The sequence below is a fragment of the Schistocerca nitens genome, chromosome 9, assembly GCF_023898315.1.
Source record: "Schistocerca nitens isolate TAMUIC-IGC-003100 chromosome 9, iqSchNite1.1, whole genome shotgun sequence".
NCBI classification, from domain to species: domain Eukaryota; kingdom Metazoa; phylum Arthropoda; class Insecta; order Orthoptera; family Acrididae; genus Schistocerca; species Schistocerca nitens.
In genome coordinates this window covers 318,025,427-318,037,904 of record NC_064622.1, presented here as the reverse complement: position 1 = coordinate 318,037,904, position 12,478 = coordinate 318,025,427, and positions in this window count along the sequence as shown.

Sequence of the window (12,478 nt, the reverse complement as noted above, 5' to 3'; positions counted from 1 at the left end):
ACGGGACAGAGTACGTTGTCTTGCAAAAAGTAGAATGGGGAGCGACCTTCATGCCATATTCGTAGTCACGTATTACTCCAGGCTTCGAAGAAAAGACATGAAGATACCTCATAAGTAAGTGCAGTAAATCTTGCCTTTGTATGTAATCAAGTTCACTTGATTCGCTTACTTTATTCAAAATCTCTTCTCTAGTCGGAAGTCCGTCATCAGTATCAAAATCCGTCCAACTGTTACCCTGTCTTGTCATGTGTGCTTGGTTCAAAAACATTCGCTGTACCAGTCTGCGTACCTTAACTTTATGCTCAGTGTTGACTCTTTTGACCTTGCCGCGCAACAATTGCCGCGTTACCTCCTGTTCACCTACTCGGATTGTACAGATACCCTTTTCTATATCAATCACTGCCTTATTCTTCCTCAGGAACTCCATTCCTAATAAGCATGACACTGACAAATTCTTAACTACTAGAAATACACACATGAAAGAAGTAGAATTAATCCTTATCGGTACCTGAGCTTCCTAATTGACTTGCTGTGATAAAGATCCTACCGCTCCTGTTACTGAACTACCTTGTACTGGTAACGCTAAAATTTTCATCCGTGCAGAAACTTTCTTAAACATACATAGTGATAAAGAATTTACGTTTGCACCAGTATCAATAATAGCATCCATTGGTGTATTGGCTATGTAAATTTTAGTCATTGCTTGTACTTCGTATTCCCATACGTCATTCAAGTCTGTCTCAATATTTTCCTGCAACAAATCGTCTCTCTAGTCAGTGTCGCGATCATAACGTATTACGTTAAGTCGTTCAAGGTCGAGTTTGCCCCCATTATGTCCCGCAGCATCCCCAAGGAGGCGAAAAGGTGCTGCCTTTAGTTTTCCGCTTTCTTGTGATGCGACTGATTTGATTCTTCTGTCACATCACTTGACCATTCTCGCTGGTTTTTTACCCATTGAGAGTGTTGATTTGCATCAAACCCTTGTTGGTACTGCACTTGGTTACCAGGCTGAAAAATCGGTACATTACTTGCCTGCGTAAAATATACCGGTGGATTGTATTGTTTTCTTGGTTTATTGTTATTGTATCTAAAGTCCTGTTGTGGTGGCGTGTACTGTTGTTGTTGCATGAATGGTTGTTGCTGAGGCGTGTATTGCTGTTGTTGCTGGTGTTGTGGCTGCCCATAGGGTTGTGTTGGAGGTAGCTGACCTCCGCAATTTTGATTGTTGCAACGTTTACCCTTGTATTTGTTCCCATTCTGGTAAAAGTTACTACCGTTATTGTTTGATTGGTATGGGGCATTCCCGTAATACTGTTGTTGCGTGTTGTATATTGGATTGTACCGTTGGTTGCCATAATGCTTGTTTTTATGTTTACCATTACTGTAACCATTGTTTCGGCCTCTATTGCGGTTATTGTACTGTTTGTTTCCGTATTGTGTTTCGTGTGAACCATTTCCATTACTACCGTTTCCATTCCAATACGTGCCTGCGTTGTTGTTCTTACGGTTAGCATTCGCACCCGCGCCTTCGTGTATAAGATCGAGCGAATCAAGGACGGATAAAAATGCGTCCTGATCTTCCTCTGACACGTTCACTTATTTTTCGCGTATGGAAATGGGTAGTTTTGACTTAAGGATCATAATAACATCTTTTGTTGTTATGGGAGTGTCCCAATATTGTATCTTTCTCAAGTACTTTTCAAAGTACCAGTGAAGTCCGCCACTGTTCGAATGGAAAGGTTCGGCGTTGTAGACCTCTTTGCGTAGCCGTTGCTGAACACCTGCGCTCCAAAAATTGCTTAAAAAGTTCTTCTCAAACTCGCTAAATGTTTTGCACTTATCAACCATCTCGGTTCCCCATATAGCACTTTCTCCTTGTATGTATCCGGTAATGAATTGTATTCTCTGTTTGTCATTCCAGGCAGCTGGAAAGACTCCTGAAAAGTTCTTTAGGAAAACGACTGGATGAATATTTCGCTTTTCCGGTTGGAATGGTTGAAAAACTCTGTGTTTCAATACACTCTCCTCTTTCATGAGGGTTGTCAGTGTCAATTGTTCAGTGTTGTTGTTGTGTGAATCGTTAAATTCATTTTTCGGTCGCGGAATGTACTGTGGTGTGTTGTGTTGTTGTGTTGTCTGGTATTGATGTTCATCTGGCTCAGAAGGTAGTGAGTGTTTCCCGTCACTCTGGTTATCATACTGTAGTGTTTGAATTTGCTGTTTCAGGTCGGATATCTCATCTGTTACTCGCTTCCGCCGTTCCGGCAAATCCCGGGTAAACACTCGTCTAATTTGGCCTAGTTCAGTACAAACAGTGTCTCCTGAACTGCCGGGTGCAGATAATATGTCTAAGGTTGCGGATTTAACATCTTTCAGGTCACGTGTAACCTTCTCCTCAACAAGCTTCTCTTGTACATCAATCCATTCTTTGTAATGTTCGGTAAGTGCTTTAGTGTGCGAAGCAACACTACTGTTAACTCTTTCCTCAATAGTTCGGTCCGAAATGTCATTCGCCATTGCACTTACTTTTGATTCTACAGTGGCTACCGCTGTCGCTAACTCGTCTACCTGTCGTGCAACTGTTTTATACGCAAGTTTTACCGAATCGGTTTCTTTGCGACACGCTTCGATTTGAGTTATGAGATTCTGACCAATGTTATCAATTTTGTTATTCAGAGTGCTTATTTGTGCTGTCAAAGCGGTTACTTGCGCCGTGACGTCACCCTTAACGGAATCTATCTGTGCTGTGAGAGAGCCTACTTGCGTAGTGAGGGTACCTACTTTCGCATCAATGGTGGTATTTACGTCATTCCTAACTGAGTCAATCTGTGTTGTCATATCCGTTTTCAACTCTGATAAAAACTTGTCTCTGTCTTTCTCACGTTGTTCGCGATCACGTTCGCGCTGTTCCCTCTCCTGTCTGTCTAGTATCAATTCCTGTAACATTTTGACAATGTCAATTGATACCGTTATCGGGGAGGTGGGTGTTTCCTGCTGAGTGTCGTCCACGTTAACTACCTCTTGTCTGTCGTCTGTCAGGCCGTCGTTCCGCGTGAGCGGAGTCGGTAATGTTTGTTAACAGTGCTCGATTGTCCGTCCGCCATAATGAAATTCAACTATTGCCAACTTAAAATGGGTACTGCCAACTGAAATTCTGATTGTCAATTATTCTTGCCGCGCAAGTTAAAGTCGCGGCGCGTTCGTCAAATGTCTAATGTTACGTGGGTAATAACTGACACACGCCTGTAGCAAAAAGACAGGATGGAGTCAACGCCGTTGAAACAATTGATTACCAACGCTGTTACACAGAAAAGACTGAAATGGCATCCATCCTGAACTTACACGAGAATACTAACTACAGTATAAAACAAATAGTCAAGCAAAAGGTTACAGAAAATGTTCAAATATTTACGTGGAAAAAAGGTGGTTTTTTTTACGTTAAGCTACAGAAAGGATAGAGTGACGTCGAATTTGAAGGTCAAATGAGCTACTCTTTAGACAGAACTATGACAAAGGAAAATTTGGTACTCACTCGGCGTTGTCTTCAAAACTGCAAATCTGCATCTTATTAAATCCCAAGATATTTGTGTAAATACCGCGTCCTTCAATATTGCGTATATTCATTGCTCATCCGTAATTTTATGCAGCATTGGGTTCCAAAGAGCGATACATGAAATAAGACAATCATATATTAGTACCGTGACACTTTCAATATTTTAGTCAAGTCCCTGTTCGGGCGCCAGATCTGGTATGATTTTTTTTTTAATAATTTAATTGAAAGCTTTGTTGCTTTGGTAAAAATTAAATTGGTTCTTTTTGTCGTGACAGAATAAATTACTATTAATCACACCAGATTTGTCGGAGAACAGCAGCAACATGTGTAATTGATCCAGCTTTAAGAAATTCTATTACTCTTAGCGGAAAATTCGTGCGGTACTCTCCGACGTTAGAAAAGTCGTGGTGTTCCGTTCGGAGCAGGTGGCGGCTGTCTTTTCTCATTCGCGATACCGAAAATTACTAAAAAATGAACAGAAATTTTTTTTCGGAGGAAGATCGCGCGGAGAAAACAGACAGAAGTTACATGAAAGAAACCTAAGGGACCAAATAATTGGATTTGTACGAACATATAAACGGAACTGAAAGAACTTGGAATAAATACTATAACGATGTCGTCACGACAGCCTCCTGTTCCGACAGAACACACGCTGGATCATACGCTGCATAAATCTTTTAAACAGAAAAGATTATCACAAGTATAATTAATGAAAATAAGGTTGAGAGATTTTCTTTGAAATTAAATAAACTTCAAGGCTTCAAGTATTATATTATGAAACGGAAACTTACATTAACATGGCCACCCAATGTGGCGGTGGAGCGAATTTTCATGATACACATTCTCGCTTGTTTGTGGCTACATATATTTTTAATCACTTAAACTCTTACATTTACAATAAAATGATTATATCAGTATGGAGCACAATACTTTTGCGTCCGACTCGCAACACATTCACAGAACAGCTAGAGAGCGGCGCGGCTCCCTGCAGAAGTAAAAATTGGCAATTGTTATTTTTTGAAACATAGGTGCATCGTTTTTTTACTGATCGATAGCAGCGTATAACAGTTTATAGCTATCGTGATATTCTGCGCTTTTCAGGAGCGCGGCAAAGATATCTGGTTACAACATTCATTGGTATATGTTAAAAGTTCGCACATACTGACGCGAATACAGAAAAAAAAACTTTTACATGTTAAAAATCGCAGTGATAAAGGCTGTAATGTCACACACTCTCTCTAACAATGACTGTGTTCGTCCCACAAATAGTGTGCATCGACATCACCGGAACTCCCGTCAAGTCGCAAGTGATTTTGTACCAGTGTCAGTTCGCGTTGCGCGAGACAGTCGCTCTTGTCGTCAGCAGGAAAATAAACTTTTTGTAGACTCGGACATTAACGGCAAAGTGATACCATTCCAGCTCGATACCGAAGCTGCAGTTTCACTGATCAATCAAGACACTTACAAACAGCTGGGCACACCTCCGTTGCGTCCCGCAAATGGTACGTTAACTAGCTATTCAGGTCAAGAGATCCCTGTGTTAGGACAGTGCAGCCTTCTTGCAACATACAAAGGACAAACAAAACTTGTGTCTTTTACGTCCTTCGTCCTTCTTCTGCAGTGAACTTGTTTGGTTTCGATTTATTTCCGTTGTTTAATTTGTCTATAGTAAATCAGGTCCTAACAGTGAACCAGACTGTGCTGTCAGACAGTGTTTCTCATCTATGTGAAGAATTTGCAGACATTTTTGACACGGGCCTCGATTGTGCTAAGAACTATAAAGAACATTTGGAACTGAAAGTAAACGCGCAACCGAAATTTTTCAGAGCGCGCAATGTTCCCCACGCATTGCGTGATGAGGTCGCAAAATATTACACGATTTGGAATCACAAGGTGTAATTGAACGTGTGCAGGCTTCTCTCTGGGCATCACCCTTAGTAATTTTGCCAAAACTTTCGGGAAAATTGAGACTTTGTGTGGACTTCAAGGCAACAGTAAATCCACAACTAGAGACTGCAACTTTTCCTGTAGCCCGCCCGGAAGATCTTTTTGACAAACTATTCCCAGGTACATATTTTTCGAAGTTGGACCTAGCAGATGTGTACTTGCAAATAGCGGTGGACGAAGAATCCCAGCGTGTTTTGGTGGTTAACACGCATCTTGGTTTGTATCAATTCAAACGACTGCATCCGCTACTGCATTGTTTCAGCAATATCGACAAACTGTTTGTGCGTCGGTCCATACTACAGCCAACTGTCTGGACGATATTGTGATCTCCGGAAAGACGGAAGAAGAAAATTTAGCCAATCTCAGAACATTATTTCAGGTCTTGCGACAAAATGGTCTTCGCTTACGGAAGGACAAATGTGTGTTTTTTGCTAGTGACTTGGCATACGGCGGCCGCTGGTGGCCGAGCGGTTCTAGGCGCTTCAGTCTGGAACCGTGTGACCGCTACGGTCGCAGGTTCGAATCCTGCCTCGGGCATGGATGTGTGTGATGTCCTTAGGTTAGTTAGGTTTAAGTAGTTCTAAGTTCTAGGGGACTGATGACCTGAGATGTTAAGTCCCATAGTGCTCAGAGCCATTTGGCATACCTGGGACATGTACTCAATGCCCAAGGCATACATCCCAGTCCCAAACACCTCCGTGCCATACAAGACTTGACTTCGCCGCAGAATTTGAAGCAGCTACAAAGTGTGCTGGGAAAAATCAACTATTATCACAGATATGTGCCGCATGCCTCTTCCATTTCAGCTTCGCTTCATCGCTTACGCCGTAGAGGTGTTCCGTTCGTCTGGACGACGGAATGCGAACGCGCCTTTCGCCGGTTGAAATCGGCGTTGCTTCCCAATACTCGCCTTACGCCATTCGATCCCCAGAAGCCCCTTTTGTTTATGGTGGATGCATCGGATTTCGGGATCGGTGCTGTGCTTGCGCACAAAGATGGCTCGCACGATCGCCCTATTGCCTTTGCGTCCAAATTGCTCTCGTCTGCGCACAGAAATTATTCACAGATCGAGAAAGAAGCATTGGCTCTCGTATTTGGTGTTACAAGATTTCTTAACTTCTTGTATGGTCGTCACTTTACCATCATCACAAACCACAAACCTTTGACATCGCTGTTTCATCCGAACAAGCCTGTACACGTACAGCGCAGAAATTCATTCGCTGGTCTATTTTCCTCTCGCAGTACGGCTACGATATCTTGTATCGGTCCACTGCTAAGCACGGAAACGCCGATGCGTTGTCCCGCTTGCCTGTTGCTGAGGATAGGGCATTCGATTCCTCCGAACTTGCTTGCATGTTCATTGATTCGGAAACCGATGACGTGGTCGAATTGATTCCGATTGATTTTCGTCGTGTAGTTGTCAAAGTCACGGATCGGGGACCCGTTGGTTCGCCGATTTTTGCTCACATGGAGAGACTTTTTGTTCGCCGTGGTGTTTTGCTGTTACGTTCTGATAATTATCAGCCCAGAGTCATGGTCCCACGTTCGTTACAGTCCTCTGTCTTAAAGCTTCTCCACCAAGGACATTGGGGTGTAGTGAGAACTAAATAACAAACAAGAAAAGGCAGTACAACAAAGGGCGCTCAGGAGTTCCGAGGGTCGGCCTGGAATTCAAACACTAACGGTCACTTATGTGAGAGGCAGTCGGCCCAACCATTGCCGACCCGACAACAACCCAACCAACAGATACGGTACGTCGCTATTGGCTGCTGGGACCACGTGCTCCACCGTGGCGCCCTCGCGTTATACGCGGGCCAGGAGTGTGCGCAGCCACGGCTTAACGCGACGGCTGTACAGACCTCTACTGGTAATCGAGGTCCATGCCGTCTGGCGCTGATTCAGAACCCACAGCGCTCTGTGTGACCTAGTTCCAGTAAGATAGATGAAGAGGTATTACGGGCAAATTTGAAGCAGATTGTAAAACGTGATCTGGAGAATTATGCGTCTAGTCAATGGATAAAAGGTGGAAAAGACCCACCATGCCGTGCGGGATTAGCCGAGCGGTCTGAGGCGCTCCAGTCATGGACTGTGAGGCTGGTCCCAGCGGAGGTTCGATTCCTCCCTCGCGCATGGGTGTATATGTCCTTAGGATGATTTAGGTTAAGTAGTGTATAAGCTTAGGGACTGATGACCTTAGCAGTTAAGTCCCATAAAATTTCACACACATCTGAACATCAGACCCACCATTGTGTAATAACGAGGTTTGGAGGATGCTGAGGAAGCAGAGGCTGTTGCACTCTCGGCTAAAAAGGGAATGCACAAATTACAACATGCGAAGGTTAGTAAAGTTCGTGCATCTGTAAAAATATCTATGCAGGAAGCCTACAACAACTACCACCGTCACACCTTAGCAAAAGATCTGGGAAAGATCCCAAGATAATTCTGGTCATACATAAAATCGCGAAGCGGGTCTAAGGCTCCTATTCAGTCCCTTGTCGACCAGTTAGGTGCGGCAGTTGAAGACAGAAAGCCGAAGTTATAAATTTCAAGTTTAAGCAATTGTTCACACAAGACAGTTGTCCAGATATACAGTCATTTGACCATCCGACAGACTCCCGTATTGTCGACATAGTAATAATCATCCTTGCCGTCTAGGAAAAACTGAAAGATTTGAAAACCAATTAATCACCAGGTCCGGATGGAATACCAGTTCGATTTTACTTAGAGCACTCTACAACATTGGCCTCTTACCAAGCATGAATCTCAAGCCCAGCAAGAAGTTCCAAGCGACTGGAAAAAATTGCAGGTGACTTCAGTATACAAGAAGACTAGCCACAAAATTACAGACCAACACCACAACTTCTGTTTGCTGCAGAATCCTTGAACATGTTCTCAGTTCGAATATAATAAGCTTTCTTGAGACTGAAAAGCTTATGTCCACGAATCAGCATGGCGTTAGAAATCATCGCATGTGCGACGCTCAGCTTGCCCTTTTCTCAGATGCTGTCCTTGGAACTACGGATGAAGAGCAACAGGCAGAGTCCATATTTCTAGATTTCCGGAAAGTATTTGACAGTGCCCCATTGTAAGCTGTTACTAAGGGCATATTGGAGTAAGTACACAGATATGTGAATGCTCGAAAATCTCTTACGTAATAGAACCCAGTTTGTTGTCCTCGACGGTTAGTGTTCATCAGACACAAGGGTATCATCAGGATTGCCCCAGGGAAGCGTAATTGGACCGCTGTTGTTCTCTATGTACATAAATGGTTTAGCGGACAGGATGGATAGCAATCTGTGGTTGTCTGACGATGATGCTATGTAGTGCGTCAAGGTGTCGAAGTTCAGTGACTGTAGGAAGACACAAGACGACTTAGACAAAATCTCTATCTGACTTGATGAATGCGAGCTAGACCTAAATGTGGAAAAGTTGCTGCGGATGAGTAGGAAGATCAAACCTGTAATGTTCGAAAACAGTATTACTAGTGTCCTGCTTGACACAGTCACGATGTTTAAATACCTGAACGTAACGTTACAAAGCGATATGCGGTGGAGCGAATGTCTGAGTACTGTGGTAGGAAGGCAAATAGACTTCGGTTTATTGGAAGAATTTTAGGAAAGAGTGGTTCACCTGCAATGGAGGCTACTAACAGTACGCTGGTGTGACCTGTTCTTGAGTACTGTTCAAGTGTTTGGGATCCATACCAGGTCGAACTGAATGAAAACATGGAAGGAGTTCAGAGGCGGGCTGCTAGATTTGTTACCAGTAGGTCCAAGCAACACGTAAGTGTTACGGAGATGTTTCAGAAACCCTGTTCTTTTCGAGAAACGCTGCTGAGAAAATTCAGAGACTCGGCATCTACATCTACATCTAAATTTATACTCCCCAAGCCACTCAACGGTGTGTGGCGGACGGCACTTTACGTGCCACTGTCATTACCTCCCTTTCCTGTTCCAGTCGCGTATGGTTCGCGGGAAGAACGGCTGCCGGAAAGCCTCCGTGCGCGCTCGAATCTCTCTAATTTTACATTCGTCCTCTCCTCCGGAGGCATAACCAGGGGGAAGCAATATATTCGATACCTCATCCAGAAACGCACCCTCTCGAAACCTGGGCAGCAAGCTACACCGCGATGCATAGCGCCTCTCTTGCAGTGTCTGCCACTTGAGTTAGCTAAACATCTCCGTAACGCTATCACGCTTACCAAATAACCCTGTGACGAAACGCACCGCTCTTCTTTGGATCTTCTCTATCTCCTCTGTCAACCCGACCTGGTACGGATCCCACACGGAGGAGCAATACTCAAGTATAGGTCGAACGAGTGCTTTGTAAGCCACTTCCTTTGTTGATGGACTACATTTTCTAAGGACTCTCCCAATGAATCTCTACCTGGCACCCGCCTTACCAACAATTAATTTTATATGATCATTCCACTTGAAATTGTTCCGTACGCATACTCCCAGATATTTCACAGAAGTAACTTCTACCAGTGTTTGTTCCGCTATCATATGATCATACAGTAAAGGATCCTTCTTTCTATATACTCGCAATACATTACATTTGTCTATGTTAAGGGTCAGTTGCCACTCCCTGCACCAACTGCCTATCCGCTGCACATCTTCCTGCATTTCGCTGCAATTTTCTAATGCTGCAACTTCTCTGTCTACTACAGCATCATCCGCGAATAGCCGCATGGAACTTGCGACACTATCTAGTAGGTCATTTATATATATTGTGAAAAGCAGTGGTCCCATAACACTCCCCTGTGGCACGCCAGAGGTTACTATAACGTCTGTAGACGTCTCTCCATTGATAACAACAAGCTGTGTTCTGTTTGCTAAAAACTCTTCAATCCAGCCACACAGCTGGTCTGATATTCCGTAGGCTCTTACTTTGTTTATCAGGCGACAGTGCGGAATTGTATCGAACGCCTTCTGGAAGTCAAGGAAAATGGCATCTACCTGGGAGCCTGTACCTAATATTTTCTGGGCCTCATGAACAAATAATGCGAGTTGGGTCTCACACGATCACTGTTTCCGGAATCCATGTTGATTCCTACAGAGTAGATTCTGGGTTTCCAGAAATGACATAATACGCGAGCAAAGTACATATTTTTCTAAAATTCTACAACACATATATGTCAGAGATATAGGCCTATAGTATTGCTCATCTGCTCGACGACCCTTCTTGAAAACTGGGACTACCCGTGCTGTTTTCCAATTATTTTGAAGCTTCCGTTCCTCTAGAGACTTGCGGTATAAGGCTGTTAGAAGGGGGGCAAGTTCTTTCGCGCACTCCAGGTAGAATCGAATTGGTATCCCGTCAGGTCTAGTGGACTTTTCTCTGTCGAGTGATTTCAGTTACTTTTCTATTCCATGGGCACTTATTTCGATGTTAGCCATTTTTTGGTTCCTGCGAGGATTTAGAGAAGGAACTGCAGTGCGGTCTTCCTCTGAGAAACAGCTTTGGAAAGAGGTGTTTCGTATTTCAGCTTTACGCGTGTCATCCTCTGCTTCAATGCCATTATCATCCCAGAGTATCTGGATATGCTGTTTCAAACCAACTACTGATTTAACCTAAGACCAGATCTTCCTAGGGTTTTCTGTCAAGTTGGTACATATAATTTTACTTTCGAATTCACTGAACGCTTCACTCGTAGCCCTCCTTACGCTAACTTTGACGTCGTTTAGCTTTTGTATGTCTGAGAGATTTTTGCTGCGTTTAAATTTGCAGTGAAGCTCTCTTTGCTTTCGCAGTAGTTTTTTTTAACTTTGTTGTTGAAACACGGTTTGTTTTTCCCGTCCCTCACAGTTTTACTCGGTACGTACGTGTCTAAAACGGATTTTACGATTGCCTTCAACTTTTTCCATAAGTACTCAACATTGTCAGTGTCGGAACAGAAATTTTCGTTTTGATCTGTTAGGTAGTCCGAAATCTGCCTCATATTACTCTTGATAAACAGGTAAACCTTCCTCCCTATTTTTATATTCCTATTTACTTCCATATTCAGGGATGCTGCAATGGCCTTATGATCACTGATTCCTTGCTCAGCGCTTACAAGTCGATAAGTTCGGGTCTGTTTGTTATCAGTAGGTCCAAGATGTTATCTCCACGAGTCGGTTCTCTGTGTAATTGCTGGAGGTAATTTTCGGATAGTGCACTCAGTATAATGTCACTCGATGCTCTGTCCCTACCACCCGTCCTAAACATCTGAGTGTCCCAGTCTATATCTGGTAAATTGAAATCTACACCTGAGACTACATGCTGAGGAAATTTATGTGAAATATATTCCAGATTTTGTCTTAGTTGTTCTGCAACTAATGCTGCTGAGTCGGGAGGTTGGTAAAAGGAGCCAATTATTAACCTAGCTCGGTTGTTGAGTATAACCTCCACCCATAATAGTTCACAGGAACTATCCACTTCTATTTCACTATAGGATAAACTACTACTAACAGCGACAAACACGCCACCACCGGTTGCATGCAATCTACCCTTTCTAAACACCGTCTGTGCCTTTGTACAAATTTCGGCAGAATTTATCTCTGGCTTCAGTCAGCTTTCCGTGCCTATAACGATTTTAGTTTCGGTGCTTTCTATCAGCGCTTGAAGTTCCGGTATTTTACCAACGCAGCCTTGAGAGTTTACAATTACAATGCCGGTTGCTACTTGGACCCGCATGTCCTGACTTTACCCCGCACCGTTTGAGGCTGTTGCCCTTTCTGTACTTGCCCGAGGCCATCTAACCTAAAAATCCGCCCAGTCCACGCCACACAACCCCGTGCTACCCGTGTAGCCGCCTGCTGTGTGTAGTGGACTCTTGACCTATCCAGCGGAACCCGAAACACCACCACCCTATGGCGCAATTCGAGGAATCAGCAGCCCACACGGTCGCAGAACCGTCTCAGCCCCTGATTCAGACCATAATGCTGATTGCCGAACGATTCTACTGCCGTAAGGACAACGAAGATGCGAGAAGTGAAA